At 38.1% G+C, this 26546-nt stretch overlaps 1 protein-coding gene across 1 annotated transcript in view; it reads right to left on the minus strand.

Moving 5' to 3' along the window:
* Nucleotides 1-4961, minus strand: part of LOC134639922 (protocadherin-15-like) — a 160108-nt gene extending 155147 nt beyond the window's left edge. Inside the window, exon 1 of the mRNA XM_063491441.1 lies at nucleotides 4767-4961. The gene's annotated coding sequence lies outside the window, so the exon portion shown is untranslated. The remainder of the gene's footprint in view (nucleotides 1-4766) is intronic.
* Between the last annotated feature and the right edge of the window lie 21585 nt (nucleotides 4962-26546).

The following is a 26546-nucleotide window of genomic DNA, read 5'->3' on the forward strand; positions in this document are numbered from 1 at the left end:
ATAGACCATGCTCCAAGATCAATATTCAATATACCAATATTTAAGTAATTCTCTAATGTACAGTAGAACAAGTGAACTGGCATATAGAACTTGGGGCAAATGTGTAGTTAAATGTATTGGGGATGGTTGTCGCAGTGCTAAAACAGTAAAATGAGGAAAGGCAGATGATATGAAACTTTGATGAGAGAAAAAAATATATCAGCACTCAGGAATTTCATGATTATATTAAAATATATCTTGTCAAATTACATTGCTACCTCTTGGTGCAGAAATCAGATTACCTGCCAATCACCTGTACTGCACCTGTGTCTTTTGCTCATTTCCATGCTCACTCCAGCGTGTCATACTTCTTCAATCCTAATGGTTTCCATCCACACTTTCTACTCATTTCATTACACCGCAGGTGGTGAAGATGAAATGGAGAGTTTACTACCTCTGATACCTGACACTGAGCTGATGATCTGATAATGGTAGTCTGGCTGTGCCGTGCCCACCCTTCCTCACATGGAAATGGAGAAGTTGACAGTAAATCATAACAAAGGCATACAACCCACATCATTTCTTCTTAATCTGCAAAATAACACTGGAAGGCGAAAACACCAGGACAAAGATGAAAAGGAAGAGAAAGGCATGCTACAGTTGCTCCTGTTTCCTCTTCCTCTCCCTCTGCACTCGGACTCAAATCATTTCAGGCATCACTACCCACAGGTCTCTTATCAAATAATATTGAAATGGTTGGCCCGAGGTATCCATTGTGCATATGAATAAAGTCATATTTGTTGAATGATAAGTAAGTTATGACAGTAATGCACTGTGGGGAAGATATTCTTTATCCTATGATGAAATCCCATTTTAATAACTCATGGTGTATTTTCACTTTGTGAAATCTGAGACACAAAAAAAAGAGAAAAAGAGGTTCAGATGTTTTAAAGTGTCAAGATTATATCTAGCTACACTTGAATGTGCTCTAACAAATACTCTTTTATAAAATGGATCACATGACTGCTGTATGTGAAAGCTCATATGCTCATATGAAGCCCCATGATCGCCCAATGTTGCAGTCTCACTGAGCTCAGTAGAGAGCTTTATCACCCCTACAGCTCATTCGCTGTTTTGTTTTTCCCCCTTTGGCATACAATTTTACAGTTTCGGTAGATTCTCAAATATGTCATCAGTGTTGCTTCAAACGGCGGTATGCAGCTAATGTTCATGTCAGTTTGACGTGCAGCCCGTAACTTTTTGCTCACACATTTCCCATAAGACTTTATGAGGTGGTAATATGTCAGTGTTGCGGCTTGATATGTGGAGAACAATTAAACTTTTAAACAGTTTGAGTCTTTGTAGTTATTAAAATCATTTGTACAAACAGACAGATATGAGTCAATCTCACAGCTTTGGTCCTGCTGCTAGAAATACCCACTTGACCATGGCATGTATATATATATATGTATGTGTGTGTGTGTGTGTGTGTGTGTGTGTGTGTGTGTGTGTGTGTGTGTGTGTGTGTGTGTGTGTGTGTGTGTGTGTTTTATCATCCACCTAACAAGTTTGAACTTCTCTTTTCAGTAACATTTGCAGAAAATGACTTACATAGCTGCCTTCTGTCAAATAAAGCACATAAGCCTAGGTATTTTGTGACCTATTTTCCAAGATTTACTTCTTCAATAAGAACAAATGGCTCTGAGGACCGCAGGCGTACTAGAGAGGTACATTAAGACAGTGTTGGCAATGCTCTTCATTAAAAAAAAGACTAAAATTTAAAGTGGTAACAGCATCAACATATAACTAGCATTATATTACATTACACAATCTACAATAAGAAAACACATTAACCCTAAAATCACAGCCGTGATTAAAGGCCTAATACTGTTTTATATGTTAATTTCTCAAGAGCTGCAAAACTGGTGCAGTCTTATTAGTTTCAGCACCGAACACACATTTTTTTTCTGATGCAACCAACAAGATTAGATCATTAGTCAGTCATGGGAGTATGGCAGTGCTTGTTAATTACTGTTTTATCACACACATACACATACCGATCTGCCTGGTGTGAGCATAATTATAAAAAGGTGAAGTCTAATTGAATTCAAAAAGCTCATACAAAGTGATCTGAGCACAAAGTGCCTTAAGCTGTGTAACTGTGGACTGCTGAGTATTATAATTTAATATTGAATGAGAATGATGAGACAAAGTAAAATGGAAAGCCACCCAGTTGTCTTAAAATTCTTCATTCTTGGAAAAACAAAGAAGCTACACCAAGTTAAGAGTGACCATGCAGTGGCGGTCTCATTTCGACTGCCACCTGTATGCACTACACCCTACGGGTTTCCTTCATTCTTCATCCTTTGTTATGAACAAGACACTTCATTACTTCTAAGGATAATTCACCACTGCCTAATTTTTCCCCTCTGGTTCACTTCAGTTACCAGAGTATTTTATAACCTCTTTACTTCTTTCTATTAATACTTAAAGAGAAGCTGCCCGGAGCTGCCTGTCCTTTATCCTAACAATAAAAATGGTATATACGGTCCTGAAGTCCAAACCAGAGTAAAAGATCTCATTTCTAGCAGCATCCACCAAAGCTTCAGTGCAGAACGAGCTTAATATGTAATTTGTCCATTGAAACTACACGCTGGTTTAATGAAAACCTCAAATAAAGTTCAGGAGCTTTATGGGAATTCTACAGCATCTCGTCTTAGTGGCCATTCTGAAAATTGCTGAAATCTAGACAAACCTACAGCTGTTACAGGTACTGCTCCCAACTTTTATACTGCCTGAAACAAATAATGCTTTATATCGTCTTCTAAAAAAAGGTTTAAAAATGAGAGAAAACTAATCAGCAGTGATGTTGATAATATCAAAGACACTGATAAATGAGACTGTTTCATCAGTTCACTGACTTAAAATGGAATATATTATGCAACACATCTTACATATACCACAGAAACAGTTTTACAATACATAAAATATGCAATAAATGCACAATGATATCTATGAAATTACACATTTTTCCTAGTCTATAATTGGTTAAGTATACAAAACAGTGTCTAGGGTGCTGGATCTTTCCATTTGGTTTACACTACTTTCTTTATGGAGCATAACTTGAATATATGCCAGACTTCCAGGGGATTCTCCTCTCAGGCACCTGATAAACTAATATATTTATAGATCTCCGTCATCCAATCATATATTGTTTGTTAGACACCTTATTGAAAAACAACAGAACAACTGACTTATGCTGAAAGAAGAGACACAGAGCAAATCAAAAACACATGTCCACAAGTTTGCAAGCTAACATAAAGACACTGCATGTCAAAAATGCAGGGCCAGATGTTTCATTATGCATCTGCAGTCCATTGCCTGCCTCAATTTAAACTACCAGTGGATTACAAATAAAACAACAATGCAAAGGCTAGTCTGTGGCGTGCACATTTAAAGCTATGAGTACTATAGTTTAAAACAAACATCTTAACTCAAAGGCCACTTGCTATAGCCTTTTCTGGACATTTTAAAACATTTAATAATAAGACAGTAAAATGTCTTGGACAGCACTGCTTCTTCACAGGGAACTTGACTTGTCATAGCAAGAACAGCTCAGGTGTTACTAATAGCAGCAATGAGGTTCACTCCATTTAAGCATCAAAGTAAGCCAAGCCACTGAAGTCACTAAAGGGAGTACAGCTGTCATTTATGTTATCAGTGACAGCTGTTTGTTTGCTGCTGTGAGAGAGGAAGAAGTCCAATTCTAGTCTGAGCAACAACAATCAACACGAATATAGTTTTAGCACCGAATGTGTTCAAGAATGATCAAAATCAGGGTCTTAAATAATAATTTAATTCAAACTGGCTGAGCAGGCTGTGATGATGATTTGTGAGAATGGGGTGATTAGGTCTCACAAGTAACTGGACTACAGCCATTTACAATAATATGGACTTGCACTGCTTTATACTTCTACTGTCATTCGTGCATTTTGAAAATTAGCCCTTAAAATGAATAAGTTCTGATAAAAACTGGGATTTTCAAAAAAAAAAAAAAGGTTTCTACACTCTTGCATGAGTAGATGCTGGGATCAAGTCAGTGTCTTGTTACATTTCTGTAAAAGACTCGTGTGAGTCACTGAATAGACTGAATGAGTGAATCACGTTTTGAAGCATTATCTCCTGCAGCGCGATAGGCTCCCTCTCACACACTCAGGGGGAAGTTACTGCATGAATATTCATGGTAGAATACTGTTATTGATATGCATATGAGGCGAGATTAAAAAAGAACGAACGGGGGGGAAAAGTCAGCTAATAGAAAACTGCAGCTGTCCAATTGAGAAACTCCGCGCAATTTAAGTGATTACGGTAATCATACTCATCAACAACTGGATCACTGAAATATTTTTAAAAACACAGCCGCAGTCAGCCAAACTACAGGTCACATCTAACCACAGGCATTAGCTAATGATATATCAGTGAGAGATGCTGCTTTCAGTCAGTGTTTGAAAACTTCACCCTCCGGAGATTAGCGGTACACATCAATGGGCAGTTAAGGTAAACGACTGCGCCTTTCTAATCGATTACTCGCGTCACGTTGGGGAACATCTATAATACAGTTTAAAAAAGAAAGAAATACTAGCAGTGACATAAACACGCTCCTATTTCATGGTAAAAGAAGACCAATGCGCAGTGAAGACACTGTTCTACGCGTGCGGTGCTCCGAGGCAGTGTGGAAATTTAAAATCACAATGACAGTCATCCAAAACATAAAGAAGACGGCTTACCATGTTTCGGCTTAAGAAGTACTCAACAAAAATCCTTCCAGTGCCCGGAAAGGAGCCACCAATGCCGGCTGTCAGTGCAGCTACAGCCTCCTCCTCGCGCGGGCACATCAGCACTGCTGCCCCGATCTCTTTAACCAGTCACAGCAAGGCACAGCAACACTCCACCCGGACCGTAGCCTGGCTCCACCGCGAGATAACTGCCCCCTCTCTGTCTCTCTCTCTCTAGTCATGACGTGTGAACCAGGTAATCTTATTACAAGAGGTCATGAAAGGTGAGACCGGCTAAAGCTCCGTTGCCCCTCCTCCCACCATATTTACTGGATATGCACCTGGCCAGCTTGGGTCAGTACTCTCTGAAAAAGACTCATCTTCAACAGGATGATAAAGGATGATGCGGAAAAACCTAACTAATTAACAAGCAACAGCAACAAAAAAGGTCACCTTAGCTTCTCATTAAGGTCAAACTAATCCATAACTTATTACATTGTGAAATGCACAGCCATTCTCTCACATAGCTAACCTGCACTTTCTGAAGGTCAACAAAAGCCATTTACTGTCAGCTGTCGATTATTTCTGAGCGAAATCCATTATTCTGCTCTGTCTGCACCAATTGGTGCTGAGAAATGATACCACTGACTGGAGGCAGTCAGCTATGATTCACCTGTCACTTTGCAACAATCGCTGGACTTTTCTTCCCTACAGCTTAACCAACAACAAAAAAGCCTTCCATCAATATACTCTAATTAGCTACTGTGCCGAATAAGTCACAACTAAAGGTTGCACAGATATTCAATAAAACAGTTTCTACACAAGAGACACTGCTGTGGAGGGGGCGGGGGGTCTTGTTCGCAAAGATAATGTCAACAGCGATGAAATTTTAGACAATTCTTCTAAAAATGTGAAATTATCTTTCTCAGACAGCAGATGTAATTTGGTGAGAACAGCTTGTCTCCATTTAGCAGGCGCAGAGAGGCACAATAGAGTCATAACAAAGTCAAATTACATGACAGAAACGAGTATCACAACCATCTAATTAATGGAAATTAAATTTAATACATTTTAGTCCATGCATGATCACAGTCAAGACAGATGCTCTAAACAGTTGAACAGACTGATGAAAATAGTGGACCCTCTTACTTCACAGTCCCATCCATGAGTATGAGTATGAGTATGACAAGAGAGAAAAAAAAAAGATCAAACCTACACCTGGACACCTGCATCATGTTATCCACTAAAAAAGTGTTGCCACAGTTTTGAAACATCACCAGTATTGTCAGTGAAATTATGTCAAAAATAGGGTTTTAAGAGCTTCCAAATTATGAGTTTTAAAGAACAGAAAGCATATCTATGCTTGACCTGTGGGAACGGAAAAAAAAACACCTCAGCAAACAGGCTCATTTACTAACATTTTGAAATTGAAACAACTAAACTGCATCCTTAATAAATAAATGGAATCAGATGTTCTTCAACCATTCACAATCACAAGCCTCATTATGTTTCTCCTGTAATTTTGTTTGAAACTCATAAGTAGCAACTACCTTTTCAAAAGAATGCAGCTTCAGTTCTGCGTTTCATGTTTTCTGATTTTAATCTAAAAGACCCATTTTTAAGTGTCACATCAGACCCATTATTAGGATTTAAGATGTGATAAGATTATTACACATGTAGTCAGTTTTTGAAATTCAAAACCGAGTTTAAAAAGCTCTAACTGGCATGTTTCCGTATCAGCATGAAGAGATAATTTGAGTTAAGTCATGACTACCAGCACTCGGCAAATGGACTAAAGTTCAATTTGGGCACTCTAAGCGCTTTCTTACTACATGCCTGCATCAGGGGCAACTCAGGGTTCAGCATCTTGCCCAAGGACACTTTGGTATATAGACTAAGAGTGGGGCCAAGGATCAAAACCACAGACCTTCCTATTAGCAGAGGACCTACTTTAGCTCTTGAGCCACAGCCACCTAAAGAAAAGCTTTGAGCAAAAGCTCTCTTATAATCAGGGCCTGTCACAATAACTCCCCTTCTCATCTTTTCTCTGTTGCACCAAAGAAAACGAGGGGGCAGAGTTCGGGCAGGACTGTAGACACTCCTCAGAGAAGCATGATTAAGGGATATTCTGCTCTTGGGAAACACTCTCGTCTCAGCACCCCAGTGAAGTTTTCTTAGTGAGAAATCCCCAAACTGACATCATACATATCCAGGTTTGTGTTTCTATGTGTGTTGTATGTATCATAAACGTGTATGTTTAAGTGGTTATAGCATGTCAGATAATGAGGAAAAATGAGAAGTGAATGAGAGGAAACGGAAGGCACTTGTGTCATTATGTTTCATTATTGGCAATTTACTCTTCATTATTCTATTATTTATAATACCACTCTTCAAATATCATGCTAAGAATGTTTTTATATCTATCCATCTATCTATCTATCCATCTATCTATGTATGAATGAAGGGGTCCGTTTCTGTGGCTTGAGTTGGACAAGTAATGCATAATTCATATAATAGTTCCAAAGGTTTCACCATTTGAAACCAATTATGCAGTCCCCCCCCCCCAAAAAAAAAGTAAATATATAAATAAATAACCAACCAGGAGCAGTTGAGTTGACTTTGAGGTGTCATGTATTCTTCTGGGAATGCTCAGAGTTGTATCAATGTTTGTGGCTTTTGCCTGTATAGCCGGGGAAGCCTGAGGGTTCCTTTATGAATGGTGCACACTGCTTATTTGTATTCAGTTGGAGTTTCAATCACTAAGCAGGCAAGCCTTCTACAGGGTAATTCCTTTTAGTGATGTTGCATTAATACAACACCTTTAGTCATTTCTTTCAAGCTGAAGAAACTGATTTTGCCAAGCAGATATAGACTGCATAAAGTGACAGACAGCGGTGCTTTAATTATTCTCAATGAATGCCTTCTTTTCTCACATAGAGGAGATGCAAGAAAATGCTCACTCATTCTTTTTTTCCCCCTTGTTTTGGGTTGAAGGTGCATTGTTTCCATACTGAATTTTGCCAACATATTAAAATGGATGTTTCCAGACTTGGATAGTTGGTGGACAAACAATTACCCAAACACCATCTGCAGGATTATTCAGCACTATCAATTTTGATATTCAAACAGCCATTCGGTTAACATGGAAACATGGAAAGTGCAAGAACTGATGCTTCCTTCGTATTGAGGAGTCAGCTGGTGGGGTGTGTACTTCTTTTCAGGTTATTGAATCACTTGCACAATAAATCATTTAGATAGCAGGCTCAGAGAGTGTGGTCATACTCAAATAAGCAGAAAATGAACACTATTCCTTGGAAGCCCTCTCTCAAAAATCTGTTTGATATTGCCTTACCTATTTAAGTCTTGCTCTTATAGCGTTTTCTGAATAATCTTGTTAAAGAAGCAGCTCCAGTAATGCTATGCACCTTGTAAAAGAAAAGAGCATGAAGATACGGGCAGTAGAACAATTCAAGTTTCATCTCGAGTTTTTCTTTTTTTCTTTTTTTGTAAACTTGGGACAAATTGAGCAATTCTTCTTGGTAAAGCATCATTTCCCTGGTCTGTGCGTATGCACTCAGCTGTTCAGTCCCTAAATCCTCTCTGCCTGTGAGCTCCCTTTAGGCAATCCCGTGGGAGTTTTTACATGTGCATAGATGTGCACGTGCATCTACAATTCCAGACAGAAACTCCCAAGTGTAAAACAACTGAGGAACTCAAAATCTTAGTTCTGCATTTTAACAGCAAGTTCACATAAGCAGTGTACATGTTGTTGATTTTAGAGGCTGATGTTACCACTACAATGAGATTGACAATAAATGAATATTTTCACTTCTTCTTTTTGTAGTGCCTGTACTGCACCAAGTTCCACAGGTGGAAAAGATGAGAAGCCTGTGGTGATGTGTGAAACCATGCGTGAAGAAAGTCTAGGGTATGATAGGGATGGCTTGCTTTTTGAGCACAGGACGGAGCACTGACAAATTCTGTCTCTTCCTCTCCCAGTACATTTTCTGGAGCTATGTGAACTGGACTTCATAATGCAGTTCCCAAAAGAGCATCAACCTGCATTTACTAAGCCGCCACCCACACAACTTCAGACACTTTTTTTTTTTTTCCTTGAAACTTTTTAAGCTATAACTTTGGGACTTTTCTCTGCACAAGGCCTTCAACCGTGAGTGAGAAGAGTCCTGTGCTAACAATTATTTAGGAAAAAAAAAAAAAACTAGCACAGTTGAATTTTGAATTAGTGTGCAAGGTTGTCAGCTACACTGTAGAGCCACTGTAGTTGAAGCATTGTGAAATTGTTGGCGCTGTCCATGGTGCTGAAAGAAAGCCTTTAACTATAAGTGTAAAGGAACTGTTGAGCTTTCTGCAAACACCTTCATGAGCACATGAATTCGATTGTGAATAGTTTATTATTATGACATAAACTTTTACAGTTAAGGAAGAATTACAGTACAGTTGCAGAATCCATTTAGCAAGTTCTTACTTATACTTGCCAGTCAGCTGAAAGAATTGTGGGTAGTTAGTACAGATAGCAGAAATTGCTACAAGATGGAAAAACAAACAAAACAAAAACAAACAAACAAACAAAACAACAACAAAAAAAAAAACAGACAAAGGCACAAACTGGCAAACTCACATAATTCAGCTTTGGGCACTTGTTACTATTACTTCTACTCTGGCTTATTTGGACTGCAGGGTTTACACTAGCTGCCACCCAGCCCTCTATAAAAACTGAAATTGGCTGTGTGCAAATGGAAATGCTGAAGGGTGTCTGAGTCAAATAAGTGTCGAGGGACATTCATAGTTTGGCACTGACAGCTTGTGTGATATTGAGAGGTCAGAGCAACTGAGACAGCAGACAAGAAAGAGGGAGGGAGCCACAGGGAGATTGGGAGGTCAGAGAAAGCCAACAGGACATGCTCTCTCTCTGTGTGTGTGTGTGTGTGTGTGTGTGTGTGTGTGTGTGTGTGTGTGTGTGTGTGTGTGTGTGTGTGTGTGTGTGTATAAAATAAAGAATACCAAGAGGGTGGGTCAAAAAGCAAGTGAACAAGAAATATAAATATATATATATATATATATATATATAAAAAGAAAGAAACATTATGAGCAAGTTGAAGTGAAAGCAGAAGAGCATGAATATAAATAATATTGCCAAATCTAATACACAAATAATGAAGTGAGGCCAATACTGACACCTCAACTATCTGAAAAAATGTAATTGCTGTTTCTTTTTTTTTTTCTTTTTTCTTTTTATTAAGTATATCATTCAGATGTGATTTTAATCAAATTATAAGAGGGGGGGTCGAGCTCAGAGCAAGACAACTGACTCATCAGTGCGGCACAGAATATCCACAGGCTTAACTCTGCACAGGGGGTGGATTTAAAAATAACTGTCACTACTTTGTTCAAAATACCACAGTGGGGCATCTCCTTGCTCTTCACTAAGGTGGGAAATATGCTAAGTCTAAGAATGTAAATTCAAGCTCAAAGTCTGATAAAAATTTCCCATTAAACATTTATATGAATTTCCAATAAGTAAATACACTAAAACATATCCACAGTTAGAAGTTCTGAACATACCTGGAATCAGGTTACATTTTGTTGCTTTTTTTCTGAAACAGCTCAGAAATACTTCTTTCCATTCCAAGAAATAATTGTTGGTGTGAAAAGGCTTTTAGCTGCCTACACTGGATGACACTAGGGAAAACAAAGACAACCTGTTGAATGCAGCAGTTTGCTTATATAAGGCCGTATGTCTTAGAATGTAAACTTGCATTAATTCATATTTTGCCAGCTTGGGGAGACATGATATGAAGACAGCACTGAAACATTAAATGTTATACAAAATAATATTTCCATTACAAAAATCTGCATTTTAGATACACCCAGCAGGTTCAGTGTAATATTGACATTTAGTTGATCTTCACCTCCACCAACTCAAGCAGGAAATTAGCTGTCGCTTACCTGCTGTATGCTTAAAAATGTGGTGTCCCATTAAAATTTTGAAAAGAAAAACAAACAAACTATGCTACAGTATGAACACTCAGAAAAGCCTTTTTAGAATAGCAGAGTTGGTCTCTTCACATAAGAACAATTCTGCTAGGAGTGTGTTAACTGGTTGCACCTGCAATGAAAACAATTGCAAAGTTATTTATGTAGTACTTGTAATTCTTTCTTTTAGTTGCCCTGCAGCTGTGTGGGAGCAGATACTTGTAAAATATGTCTCAGATGGGTGGAAAAGCTAAAGGGGTTTGATAATTGGATCACATGGGGACTATAGCACCAGAACCCAATCTGTTACCAGAAATCCCAAAAGCTTTAGAAACCAACAGAGGAATGTAATGAAAATGTTCGCCCTTACTGATTTTTTTCTTCTGTTTGTTTCGTCTCGTCTTTAGAGTAAATCTTGGCAACCAAGGGAAAAGAACTCTTTTGACAGCTACCAGAGTTTATTACTGTTATGACCAGAGGCAATCATACCTCTAGAGAGTCCATTAGCACCTAGATGAACAGTTGATCTCTTCAAGAGACTGGCATACGCTTTCAACTTTTAAACTGGACAGAATCATATCAAGTGCTTATTATCCATCAAAACTTAACAAACAAGTTTGGAAACTTGGATCAATTAAGTGCCAAAGTAAGCAGTTTCTGTGGACACTAATTGGTGTCAGAGCTCATCTTTTAGATGTCACGGTGTTCTTTTATCACTCCGTGAAATCAATACACGATTCAGGATGTTTTGAAGGAATACAGATAAAGAGGAGAGTAGAAACCATTATAAAAAGGATTAAACAATAAATTCATTTTAAAATTCAGATTTACTGCTTTGCAAAATTACACCTTTGTTAGAAGCAGGATGACTGACAGATGAAAACTTTTTTCTTTTCTCCCCCCCATTTTAAACACACTGTGTGCATGTACTGAGCTCTATGGTAAATGCAGAAAAGACTTAATATTTTGTTCCTCACTCATGTGCACAGCTTATTTTCCATTTCTTCACCTCTATGAAATTCGGAGAGTCTTGTTCTGCCTTTATCTCACTTTTGTGGATTTCCATTCCTTGTGTCTGGCACTACAGATAAGATGCCTGAGATAAGGGACGTAGATGCTATCGAGAGGTAAGACTACGATGGGGAGATGGGGCCAAGATAAAGAAGTTTGAGCCAATACAGAGAGGAAGGAAGAGACAACAACAGCTCTAAAACTTTCCCTGAACAAGGCTCCTGACCTCTGCCCAGTAGGCAGAGAGCTAATTATAAATTGGATTGCTTGTATGAAATTAAATGTCTAGCAAACAGTTTCTGGCAAAAACCAGATTCAATTAAAAATTGAATCCACACACTTTTTTTTAAATCTAGACTTTATTCCAATCATCCACCAACATAGAAACAAGATAACCCTTTTATTTCCACCTGCAAACACACCAAACATGGCAGCAGTCGCATTTTGATGCTCGCTTTTGTCATGAGTGTGTGGATGTCCAGTACATGTCTGTACAAGATAGGTAATACATAATTTATAAGATACACATTAATGCTGCTGACACTTGAAATCAGATATGGGTGATGCGGCAAGGACCCAAACTGAAGGCACAACAGAATAGTTTCACACCAAGAGCAAACTATTTCTTCATTAATTTCTTGGGTTTCACTAAAATGAAATAAATACTTTGTCAACATTACTTGAAAATTATATTGAGTAAAAGAAAATTATAAATGCATATCCATTAAATCTTTGTGATCTTGTTTTGTTAAGATTCCAGACAATATGGATCGACAAAACCTAAAAACCGAGTTGGAGATAACACGTATCACCACAGTGGCTGTCAGCTTTCTCTGTCAGTCTAGGCTTTCTGCTCAAGCTCTGAGCATGCTCACATAAAAAAAAAGGCGTTTTGTGCATCATATGACTTTTTTTCCACACATGAGTAGAGCCAACTCCATTCAGAGCTGTTGATGATGAAGAAATGGTTATTGAAAATGTCTAAAAAAAACTTTAAAAAATGTATAACAGTGAAACACCATACTGTTGCAAATAAGATAAAAGATTAATGCTGCAGAAAATCCATTTTGGGATTTATCACACAGACTGATAAAATGAACATTTTAATTCAAGCTATTTTATTGATGAGTGTGCTCTCAGTGCTGCTGTTTATTACTCAGGTCCGGCTGCACATTGAGTTTAAAGTTTCGGAGCTCCAATCTATTTAGACATCAAATGTCTCGTAGCCTAATAAAAGAAGCATGGACATCACTTTATTTTATCAGCAGATCAAATTGAAAATAATCTTATTGATTGAACAGGTATTCTTGGTGTGTGCTCTGGGTTCTGGTAGCTCAAATTTCAACAGCGGAAAAAGAGACTTAGCAGCAGTACACCTCACACTGATACATTCCCGTTACAATGTGACACTTCATTGAGTGGTTTTAGCAAGGTATGGCTTACCAAGTTGTACATATAAAACGTATTCCCCCAGCAGAGAATGTATGTTACGCTTAAAACATGCTGTAAATAAAATAAATCAGTGAAACGTGATGCTGCCAGACGATTTTAAAACAAAACTCAGAACATAAACTACTCTCGACCACGTTATGTGTTCAGCATTAAGTCATTGGGATGATTTAGCCAGGTAAAAAGACAGTTCTTTCGTTTCACAGAAAACTCTGACTTTAAGCTCAACATAGCCCATTAAATACATAATATCACTTTAGTGCAGGCCTCAGGTCACTGACTAATCAGTTAGATTCTTTAAGACAATAATAATAATAATAATAATAATAATAATAATAATGATGATGTCAATACTCAGGAATGACAAAAGCCTAATAATAGACAAATATATTGGCCAATATGGCTAGGCGATATGAGTGTCACATTGGGTAACACAGTAGCTCAAGTTTTGTTAACATTTTTCTGTAGTAATTTTGTCCTTTATCTCATTAGCACTCCTAATGTATTAGTGTGCAGCAGTGCAAACATTAGCACATGTGCTGCTGCCGGCTGCTCCTCCTACTCTGTATGGGTCAACCTACCCAGACATGACTCTAAACCTATTGACTGTTTTGGCCCAGCTGTTTTCATTGTCAATGGCCTTAGTGTTGTCTGTCAAAAAAAAAAAAGATGGAAAGAGCTCTCTCGACTTTATGTTGGCCATGTTTGCCAATTTTTCTCAATATTACTGTGAAAGAAAGTTTTTGCATGCTAAATATTTTTCATCATTTTATGAGCATATAAGGACTGAGCATATAACACCACCACATTTGGTATATAACTTGGCATTTATGGTAAATATGTTCCCCATGAACTAGTTACTGTTTAAAATAAATAAATAAAAAAAATAATTAACTTAAATAATTTCCCAAATATTGGATAAATAAGTTGTACCATATTAATGTGTATATAAATAGCATATTGGCGATTTATTTACCATTGACATATTATTCATGATATATTCTACAACTACTGGACCATAAACTAGGCATTTTTAAGATGCATTTTTCCATTCTAGTACCAAATAAACTACGAAAAACTAAACTACAATAAAATGTTATTTATATCTTTCTAACACTGAAAATGTTTTAATTTTAATGTGAGGTGCCGCTCATAGCTAATTTGCTGGCATTGACACTTTATAACCCAAACTGGTTTACTATTCTAAGGCTGCCTCCTCTTTATACTTGGTGAATCAATATAGCACACAATTACTACAATTAAGAGGGTGTATTCTTGAATGATAGGTTACACCTTAAAAACATGGAGGACAATTAAGCTGTAAAGGCTTCTTTCCCATTCAGGGGTAGAACAATAAAATAAGCACAAGTATAACTATCTCTTTCAATAATGAACCTCAAAAGAGATGTTTCAGATTTTCTTCAAGGCTATAAAACAGCTCACATAATGAGTTATGTTTTTATCATACTTAAGCTATGTGGGTTAATAAGTGTCAACACTGAGTTATTATGACCAAGAGTTCATGTGGAAATGTGAACATATTTGCTTAGACTTAATCTAGAGTGATTTAGACACCATTTTAAAGTTTTTGTGTTTCATTATATACCACTAAACCCGTCCATCAATCCATCCATTCTCTTTCGCTTATCCTTATCAGGGTTGCGAGTGAAGACTTATTTTTCTGGTACCACCAGCTCAGCCAGTGCTGAGCAAATCATATGAGGTTGTGTGTCATGAACAACAACCTCTTTGCTATCAGCAAGAAGCAGTTAAGGAGGCTATTAAAGGAAACCTCTTCAAAAATGCTTTGCAGTTGTAGAACAATGTCTTTGCAGTTTATGGAACCATGTGCTTTTTAGGACCAAGCCAAATGAAGACCTAGTATGCTACTAATATGCATACATCATACATAAGCAACTACAGTGGCTTGCAAAAGTATTCGGCCCCCTTGAACTTTCCCACATTTTGTCACATTGCAGCCACAAACATGAATCAATTTTATTGGAATTCCACGTGAAAGACCAATCAAAGTGGTGTACACTTGAGAAGTGGAACGAAAATCATACATGATTCCAAACATTTTTTTTACAAATAAATAACTGCAAAGTGGGGTGTGCGTAATTATTCAGCCACCCTTTGGTCTGAGTGCAGTCAGTTGCCCATAGACATTGCCTGATGAGTGCTAATGACTAAATAGAGTGGACCTGTGTGTAATCTAATGTCAGTACAAATACAGCTGCTCTGTGACGGTCTCAGAGGTTGCCTAAGAGAATATTGGGAGCAACAGCACCATGAAGTCCAAAGAACACACCAGACAGGTCAGGGATAAAGTTATTGAGAAATTTAAAGCAGGCTTAGGCTACAAAAAGATTTCCCAAGCCTTGAACATCCCACAGAGCACTATTCAAGCGATCATTCAGAAATGGAAGGAGTATGGCACAACTGTAAACCTACCAAGACAAGGCCGTCCACCTAAACTCACAGGCCGAACAAGGAGAGCGCTGATCAGAAATGCAGCCAAGAGGCCCATGGTGACTCTGGACGAGCTGCAGAGATCTACAGCTCAGGTGGGGGAATCTGTCCATAGGACAACTATTAGTCGTGCACTGCACAAAGTTGGCCTTTATGGAAGAGTGGCAAGAAGAAAGCCATTGTTAACAGAAAACCAGAAGAAGTCCAGTTTGCAGTTTGCCACAAGCCATGTGGGGGACACAGCAAACATGTGGAAGAAGGTGCTCTGGTCAGATGAGACCAAAATGGAACTTTTTGGCCAAAATGCAAAATGCTATGTTCTTTTCCCCAGTCAAGTCTGTCCCGTGTTTAGCAAGTGACAATAAAATAAAATAAAATAAACAATAAAAGCAAAGGTGAATCAAATAGACCAATACGGCAAGGCTGGGATGGTCCATTTGGTAAAGTAAATTCGTTGGGCATCTTTCTTTGCCTTTAGACAATAATTCTGATGGCAAAAGAACCAAACGGGACAGGCGAAAAAAAACAAACAAACAAACAAGCAAACAAAAAAAACGCTATGTGTGGTGGAAAACTAACACTGCACATCACTCTGAACACATCATCCCCACTTTCAAATATGGTGGTGGCAGCATCATGCTCTGGGGGTGCTTCTCTTCAGCAGGGACAGGGAAGCTGGTCAGAGCTGATGGGAAGATGGATGGAGCCAAATACAGGGCAACCTTGGAAGAAAACCTCTTGGAGTCTGCAAAAGACTTGAGACTGGGGCGGAGGTTCACCTTCCAGCAGGACAACGACCCTAAACATAAAGCCAGGGCAACAATGGAATGGTTTAAAACAAAACATATCCATGTGTTAGAATGGCCCAGTCAAAGTCCAGATCTAAATCCAATCGAGAATCTGTGGCAAGATCTGAAAACTGCTGTTCACAAACGCTGTCCATCTAACCTGACTGAGCTGGAGCTGTTTTGCAAAGAGGAATGGGCAAGGATTTCAGTCTCTAGATGTGCAAAGCTGGTAGAGACATACCCTAAAAGACTGGCAGCTGTAATTGCAGCAAAAGGTGGTTCTACAAAGTATTGACTCAGGGGGCTGAATAATTACGCACACCCCACTTTGCAGTTATTTATTTGTAAAAAATGTTTGGAATCATGTATGATTTTCGTTCCACTTCTCACGTGTACACCACTTTGTATTGGTCTTCCACGTGGAATTCCAATAAAATTGATTCATGTTTGTGGCTGCAATGTGACAAAATGTGGAAAAGTTCAAGGGGGCCGAATACTTTTGCAAGCCACTGTACGTAAATACATGGTATTGGTTTTTTTCCCCTTTTTTTTGAAATTATTTCTGTAGATGACAATTTACAAAAACCTTATTTTAATATGTTTTCAAATTTAGTTTGCTTCCATAACACCAAAATTAACAGAAAAATACACATAAAAACAATTTTAAAGCAACTATATTATCTTACATCTTAGTGATATCAGCAGCTAAAATAACTGTACCATCGTGGTTATGTGCTGGTCAGAATGTCTTGATGCATGCTCAATCATCCAGGTAACTAAATCCCCAAAAGTTGATTCTGTTCATTTGGACGTAGCGTTTTCAGTGGGAGAAACGTTTCGTCACTTATCCAAGTGAAGAAGTCACTGGTCAGAATCCATATTACAACTTTGTTTCTAGAAAGCACCTGGGGGAACATCTCACCATCTCACTCAAGGTTAATTAATTACAAAAAAAAAAAAAAAAAAAAAAAGGCACATCACAGACAAGCTGAATCTTTCAGAAATAAAGATGAGGAGGTATTTACCACTTTTTAAGAGATATTGTTAAGAAATTTAAGGAAGCTGCTCCCTTTTGGGGGCGCCACACTGGATCATCTGTCTCCATCTCAACCTATCCCTAACATCCTCTTCTACCATGTCAACACTCTGGCATGTCCTCCTTCACTACATCCATGATATTTTGTTGTTTTTTCCTATTTTTCTCCTGCCTGGCAGGTCAGTATTTAAAACCCTTTGTCCAATATATCCATCCCTCTTTTCCACATGTCCAAACCATCTCAGCTTTGCCTCTCTGACTCTGTCTCCAAACAGCTCAACCTGGGCTGCCCCTCTGATATACTCACTTCTAATCTTGTCCATTCTGGTCACTCACTAACAAAAAATCTGAGCAACTTGAACTCGGCCACCTCCAGCTCCACCTCCTGTCTTTTTGTCAGTGCCAAGATGTCCAAGTCAGACATCATAAACAGGCCTCACTACAGTTTTGTAAACCTTCCCTTTTACTCTCTCTGCTGTCCCTTTTGTTACAAATCACCCCTGGCACTTGTCTAAACCTTTTTCACCTTCTTTGTACTGTCCATTGCTTTGAATGGCTGACACCAGGTATTTCAACTCACTCGCCTTCACCATCTCTGTTCCTTGAATCTTTAATCATAATTTATGGTAATATAACATAATTAAAAGAATCCAGGGAAAGTGTATCCAAGGGACAAGGCAAAAAAACAAACAAAAAAAAAACAAAACATATCTTGACTTCATGTGCACAAAAAAATTTCTGAAAACAACTATTCCATTGTTACAGTGGGTGTACAGTTCCTGTATCCATTAATTCAAGTTAAAACCGCAACAGGCAAAGAAGGGGGATAAAAAAAAAAAAAAAAGTGTTCCAGAAAGTCTTCTACATACTGTAGACCACCAATGGCATGGGGCTATAGGTGTCATATCTAACCTGCACCATGATCTGCGATGACCCCATTAATGCTGATCCATACATGTATCTACATGCTTTGGAACATGTGCTTCTACAGAGATGTCTTTTTAAGAACACACCCCTTTCATCATTGATATCGAGACACTGCTGAACTGCATTCATCAATTATTCCAGCTGAAATCTTAGAGAAATTGTATACATCCTGAAATATATCAACACATTTAAACATTCCCTTCATCAAACTGTTTTTAATTTTAAATTTAAAATATGTTCTCTATATCTCCATGTACTACATTTCTATATATGCAGAATTATAAAAACAAAAGATTAAATTACTTATGTATATAGAATGTATAATTCTGTATTATATTCAGTACAATGAGTCATGTGGTTCCATGGTTTACTGGCTAGATCCTTAGGTCCAGCCTGGGATGAGATCCCACCCTTGGAGCAAGCTTATGTACTACTAATGCTCTTCTGCCTGCCTGGATAAATGGGAAGGTTGAATCAGGAATGGCAAAATCATTGCCAAATTAAACATGTGGATCCATCCACCTTGGGAAAGAAGGGAGCAGGTGAAAGTAACTCTCATTCTTTTCAAGACAAATTGAAAAGAATAAAAAATGGTGAGACTATACCAGAGGTCACATTTCAATAAATTATGAAATTTCAACAGGTGAAAATACTTGACTATCTCCACTCATATTTCATACAGTGGCCTTTGTCATGGATGCGTGCACCATGGTGGTTTAAATGTACAGTAAGATAAAGTGTTCACACACAGTGACCATGAACTAAGAACAGAAATAGAATTAAATAACTGAAATAACCCAGTGACCTTCACTTCTAAATAAGAAAATGATAATTTCATTGTAAATTAGTTCATTCCTGCTGTGTGCCACGCACCCACGCACCACTTGGGTTGTATGTTTTCTGAACTTGTTACACTTTTACCAGAGAGTTAATTTTTAAGTCAATCTGGCAAGTGTTACAATGTGCTAATACACATACACACACAGCGAGAAAAGGCTAGGTTGTCAGATGGCACAGCCTCCCTCAATCCCCATTTGTGCTCTGCATGCTGGAACCAAAATTAAATTGACGAGAGAAACAACAGTCATAAACACGCTGCAGTTTTTAACATCCCACTAAGGGATCCAAGGCAGAGGAAACTATTTACTGATGGATGTTGTGTAAGAGAGATGAATTTGGGGTTTGAGGATTGAGATTATATTAGTGTTACAGTAAAGCTGGAGAGGAGCACTAAATTGGATTGTCTCAAAGGCACACTTTTCTCCCTCTCCTCTATTTAGATGGAAATCCCATGAAGCAAGAGGGACTGTTTTGACAGACAACAATAGCAAATATGATTAATCATAAAATGAAATGAATGAAGGCAGTGGCTTTGGCTCAGCTGTGGCCTTACAACACATAGCACCTTTACTGCCTTTTCTCATTTAGGGCAAGCTTTTAAATGTGCAAGTTTCCAAAATGGTGCAAAAAGTCATCCAGACACCATAAGATCCTGAGGTCTCTGGCTTTACTTGTCCAAGCATGCTACTTGGAGCATAACCACCTAAACCCTGTCTACAACCCCTATATGGTGGTACATGCTCCACTTCCTGCACCACTGCCTCTTTATTTATCCCATCTTGCTTCTCCTTCTTCCTTGTTCTTCAGTTCACACACACACACACACACACACACACACACACACACACACACACACACACACACACACACACACACACACACACACACACACACAACTGTGAACCTGCTACTCTGTAAGAAGATTGCAAATTTGTGTGCAAAATTGATGTGTGTGTGTTTGTGTGCAGAAGTTACTGGGCCTGTTACCTTCTGAAGTGCTGGAAAACTAAATTCAACACTAGAATTTTCCTATTTACACAACAAAGAGATGGCAGAAACTGAGAGAGGAGGAGACTGTTAAAAACAGAAAGTGAGCTACACAGAGAGAAATTCAATTTCTCAACACGTGGGTTGTAATTTGCATTTGGTAAAAAAGGCGCATACATCTGGTACCTGTGAAAGACTTTTTCAGGTGACAGTGAAGGAACTTGCATCAATTACAGTAGTAGAGAGTTTTTCACAACACAAATATCAACTGAATTTTGTTTTGTGGTTTGAAAGTTCATTTTATAACATATTTAATAACAACAATCTCTGCTTTTCATATGCCCAACCAGATTTGTACTTTATATAGCTGATGTTATTAAGCAGATAAACTCATAAATATTTACAATGATCTAAAATCAGTTTTATTTGACTGTTAGGATATCCCTCTTGCCCAGTTAAGATACAAATATTAATTATTTTAATTAATTACCAACAAGCTGTACAGCTGTTTCTTTCGTTTACAAAAAAACTAACTGCTTTTTTAATGACAAATCTACTATCAGGACAGTAGCAGTAATGAACTCACACTCTTTAGCCTATCACGTGTCTGACAAATTCTTAATCCTGAAGCTAAACACACAGGTAGAGCTTCATTTTTAATATTTTTGCCGCTGAATATAACAATTTGTTTTGATGAAGCCGCTAACATAGTTGATTCCGACTTATATAGAAAGTGTGGTTTAGGTTTTTTAAAACAATGTCTTTTTATTAAGAGTTTTTCCTTTATACATATAACAAAAAGAGAAGAAAAGGATTACAGATTATCTGTACATTCGGGGTAATTAGCCCATAATGTGAAATATAAAAGAAAATAAAGTGAAATAAAGAAAAAGAAAGAAATATAAACATAAGTATAATATTTCCCCAGATAACATAATCCCTGCAAAATAATCCCATTCATTCCCACCCAGGTCACTGCCCTGGACCTGTACACTGTATTTCCACACCTGACATGAGGGAGATGCACACAGACAAAAGTGAATGCACCTGAAAAATTCTTATAGATTTTGAAATGCATCAAAGAAAGGACCCCACATGCTTTGAAATTTCCCAGTAGAGTTCTGGAGTCTTATTTTTTCCAGTTTTAGACACGACACGAGGTCATATAACCACTGTTTGTGAGTGGGAGGGGCAGCGTCCCGCCACCTCAGTAGGATTGCTCTCCTGGCCAATCGGGAACAGAATGATAACACCTGTCTTTTAGAGGCCAGTAGAAGCACCTTATTCCCACTGATGCCAAACAGGGCAAGAAGGGTGTTAGGGGCCAGCATCACCCTGAGAATCCTGGACAGGGTATGGAAAACCTCTGTCCAAAACTGAACGAGACTGGGACAAGATCAGTACATGTGGTTCAGTGAGGCTTCAGCAGTTTTGCATCTGTCACAATAGGATAGATACAAAATAATCTGGATTTTGAGAAATGGGCTCTATGCATCACTTTGAACTGAATTAAGCAGTAGCGGGCACATAATGACATTGTGCTGACATGTTTGAGTATGGAGGCCCATGTTTTGTCAGAGATTGTCATGTCTAAGTCTTCTTCCCACAGTGTCTTGAGTTTGGATGAAGAGGTATGTTTCAAGTATAACGTTTTATTGTAAAGCAGGGAGATCAGCCCTCTGTTGGTTGGACTGAGTTGTAGGATAGTTTCTAATAGCATAGGCTCTGGTGGAGGGCTTGAGCCTGAAGTCTGGGAACAAATAAAGTGCCTGGCTTGCAAGTATCTGAAAAAGTGTGATGGTGGCAGACTGTATTTGTTAGCAAGTTGTTTAAATGATGCTAGTTTGTTGGCTATGAATAGGTCCTTAAAGCAAGTTATTCCACTTCTGTGCCACTCCACAAATCCACCATCCTGGATAGAAGGTTTAAAGAGATGGTTAGATGCATCACTCTCTAAAATTAAAGCTATGCAAAACTTATATTAGTAAGCTGAGGGAATGTATCACTCTCGCCGTCTCTCTGTTCCTCTGTCTTTCTCCCAAGGCTTGAGATGGCTCCTCTACCATCTGTTATCCAAAGCACAGTTAGAATCATGTGTTAGTACATCATGTAGCTAACCGTTTCTCTGTAAGTGTCACATACATATCTGTTCCCAGGATAATGTTAGAAGAAGTGTTTAGATAAAACTCGCTGGACTGCCCCGGCGAGCACTCAGCAAGAAGTTCACTGTGTATGCTATTGCTTCCTTGCAAGTAAATAAATGCATGTGTCTCACTTCACAAGATAATTTTTCTAACAGTTCCTTTAGTAGTTGACGTCTTTCCAAACATTAGAGAGAAGATAGAACTTCATAATCCATAAAATTGTTATAGTCCAGGCAACTCAGTCGGGGCATCGGACACAAACTATCTAGGGAATGGTCAACACTGACAGAGAGCCTCTTAAATATTTACCAAGTGCACCCTAGACAAGCAACTTTATGATGGCAGGAGATTTGCTTGAGACAGAGAGCATCAGCAAATGTCAGGGTGAATCATCTTAGGGACATAAATAAAATATAGCAAAGCAATGCTTTAAAAACCTCAGTGGTCCATCCTGTCGGATTCAGTCTGTCTCTGAGATGACCCACTCTAGGTCAGCAGACCAAAATCACAGTGTAACCGATTAGCTAAGTAGAACATAGAAAGTAGAGCCCAATGATCCTATAATTTTAAGGTCTGTACAGAATTTTCAGGATTAAAAAAAACAAGCAAACAAAAACAAAGTTCTGCTGACACCAAGTCACTCCGTATTTTGTATTTCATGTTAGAATTATATAAAAAGTGCAGATTACAGGGTAACTGTTTATTGTATTTCCAGCAATGGATTTCACAAGCTAATTAGCAATTTACTGTGGAGATACTACTGATCTTTGGACTACTTGTCTGTTTAGCTGTGACATACGTTTTGCAGACAGTAAGACCAATGGAGTTTGTGGCCCAACTGAACAAGCTGAGAAATAATTCCTAAAATATAATTTCTACATTAATGTTGGAGAATGTGTACAGCGACACATTTGCAAAATAGCCTGTGGCAGCCTAATTTGAGCCAGTAATAACAGTAGTACATGCCACAAAACACAGCAACATAAATGCAAAACCCTGAAAACTTCAATCTTAGAGAGAAATACCTGATGATTGTTTCTTTGATCACACCACATCTCGCTCTTTGGTCAAATTCACAGAGCTATAAACCAAAAGCAAGAAATACTGTGCAGTATTATAAATCATGACAAGCAGGCAAATGCAGAATAAACAGCACTAGCACCTACTTCAGTGTAATACAATCTTCCTATGACAATCTGTGTGAATTCAGTGATGCATACAGTAACATGCCTGCAAACACCTGAGGTTGTCATGTGCAAATACAGAGAACAGCCTTGTACCATACAATGCTATGTTTTGGGTGCTTCTTGGGTGATTTTTCTTTTATGTGATTGAAATCTAATTTGCTGAACCCATTTCGACAAAACACACTGTGACAGAAACTTCATGCTGTTGTGTAAATGTAAAGGTCAATGAAACGTGCTAAAATTGCATTTTACAGCACTGTGCCTCATGAGATTGAAATTTGAAAAAAGTTAAATTTTAAATAACTGAGCCATGCACCCTCATAGCTTTTTGCAATACTACTAAACTACTTGCCCAACTGCTTACATCAGTACGCTTATGTCTGAAATGTAGAGAAACAGACATAAAGATTAGTATTTCTTTTTAGATTTTAGTGCCCACATTCGATTGACCATGATGTGTAAGTAAAATGGCATGCAGTTAATTTTGTTTGTAATTTCATTATAGTTTCTCCAGCCTAGTTTTGAGGGAGGAAAAGCAACAAAATAAGCAGTTACTCAAAGCACCAGCAAAACATACTACAACTTTAAAGTACCCACAGCTTTCGTTCTTTGTGTATATCTTAATTTTCACAATAACTTTAAATCTTTAAGGGCAATTATCTCAAATGTTGATGATATCTGACCTCAAGGTGATGGCAAACATCTCAGAAGCCCTACCAACAAGTTTGACAAAAGAGGGTTGAAACATAAAAATCCCAAATAATGTCCTTTTTTCAATTTTGTATACATATCTTTATTAAGTCTGATGTTACCAGGCAAAAATCTAACTCTGAGACACCACTGGGAATGAAAAATAGTCAAAATTCTTTGCACTACCAATTGCCTAGCTATGGAGCTGTGGTTAGGCTAATGTAAAGGCATTACCAATAGGAAACAATATGATAAGGGTTAAATTACTCAAGAAAAAGTTCACATTGAAGGTTTCTGATGGGCAGACCACAAATGCCATCATAAGCCAGAAGGGAGATGCTGAAAACAGACCAAACGCCAGTAGAGACCATATTAGATGATCCATCCACAACACATTGGGGAGTACTTGGTGAGTAGCAACACAGACCGATTAATCTTTTCTGAGCGCATGAGTGGTGGTAATAATGATTAGTCGAATAAGCTGAGAATGACTAATTATTGTGTGGGTGCTTGTTTATATTATATAAAATAAGCATTCAAAAAAAAGCATTATAGCACTTTAAAAAGCCTCAACTAACACAGTAGAAACTTGTACATGGAGAAAGTGTTCATACATCACTGAAACTGAGTCCAAGGTAGAAAAGGTGACAGCACACAGTGCCATAGTTACATCCCTTTACACATCCTCTACAGTGAAAAACAACAAATAGCAAAGTTTTACAGTTTAGAGTAAAATGTCAATCACATATATTTAATCTCTGTAATATTCTGGGCAATTTGTATATATTAGAGCTATTTCTTATAGGTATTCTTATAAGTCTGTTACTGTCCTTATAGTCTTGGAGCAACTGTAACCACATAATTTCCTCAGGGATTATTAACCTCCTGGGACCTGGCGTCTACATATGTGGACATCACATTTTGGGTTGTCTAGACCAAAATACAAATTTTCTAAATTTGCTCTGATTCTGATTGATAAAGCAGATTTGAGTAAATGCTTAATGCTTTTATATTCATCAAAAATATATCTACATGGACAAGAAAAAGGGCATTATACTGTTTAAAAAACAAACAAAAACAACCAGATCAGTTTGAAACATTATCAGAAGTAATAAAACAAGAAACAGCAGCAGCAACAGTTGTTAGATGTAGAGCTGCAGGGAATAAGTTCCACACCTTCAACTTCTCAGCAAGGTAACCAACTCCTTTCCCGGTGCCCTGCCATTGGCAGGCTCATGCAGAGTGCAGCATAAAATCAGATCATGGTTACTCACAGAATGATAGAAAAAGCCAATTATAGCCTGCCCCCAGAATTCTGTGATTTGTAGTAGAAAGCCACATTTGCTGTTACCATCACTGATTACAGGTGCGGCCAAATCAATCAAGCGACTGTCACTGGAACCCCAAGTACACCGAGAAGAAATCTGATTTAAGAGCCAACCCTACAGTAATAATTTGTGCTGGTTATATAATGATGTTTCGAGAGCTGATCATTGGATACACTTCAGCACTTTCCTTCAGACTGAACCATGTCCAGAACTACTGCGTGAACTTGCAAAAAATTTGGTTTTTGGTACATTTATTGTTTCAGTAGCATAGATTTTTATAAAATTCTTGCAATCCCATGATTTGTCGTCTCATACAGTACCACCAGAATGTCAAAGTAATATATGTGACACATTTGTGGATAATATGGAAGAAACAACCATCATTAACTGTGTCTTTAAGATTCTTGTATGCCTCTAATGTTTATCAGACAACAACTAACAGAGGTATGTTAAAAAACAAACAAACAAGCACCTCAAGTCAATGACTAGTCACTTAAGCATCTGGTTGCATAATCTAATGCTAACTAAAGGTAGCATTAGATTTTGCAACCCATTACTTGATAGTTTAGCTAATGCGCTTGAGTGTAAATCTCTTGCTGACTCTGTAAGCTGCTTTGCAACCCACCTCAAACAATTCAATTCCATGCTATTCATTATGTTTATGATTTAATCAACATCGCACCCAATGTCAGTCAGTTTGCTCTTTTCTGTGAGTTCTTCCTGCTGCTGCCCTTGCCTTTTTGCTTTTCATGTATGTGCATGGAAGCGCAAAGATGTGGGTCCCAGAGAGCCATAGCAGTCCTATTTTGACTAAAGCTGTTCTGACAGAAGTACATTTCTGACTGGCATGTCATGCAAGACCAGTGTCATCCCAAATCAATACTAGGATACATGCTGGATAACACCTGTGCTTGACAGAGTAGAAGACATTATTCCCCA

The sequence above is a fragment of the Pelmatolapia mariae genome, linkage group LG13, assembly GCF_036321145.2.
Source record: "Pelmatolapia mariae isolate MD_Pm_ZW linkage group LG13, Pm_UMD_F_2, whole genome shotgun sequence".
In the NCBI taxonomy this organism is placed as follows: Eukaryota; Metazoa; Chordata; class Actinopteri; order Cichliformes; family Cichlidae; genus Pelmatolapia; species Pelmatolapia mariae.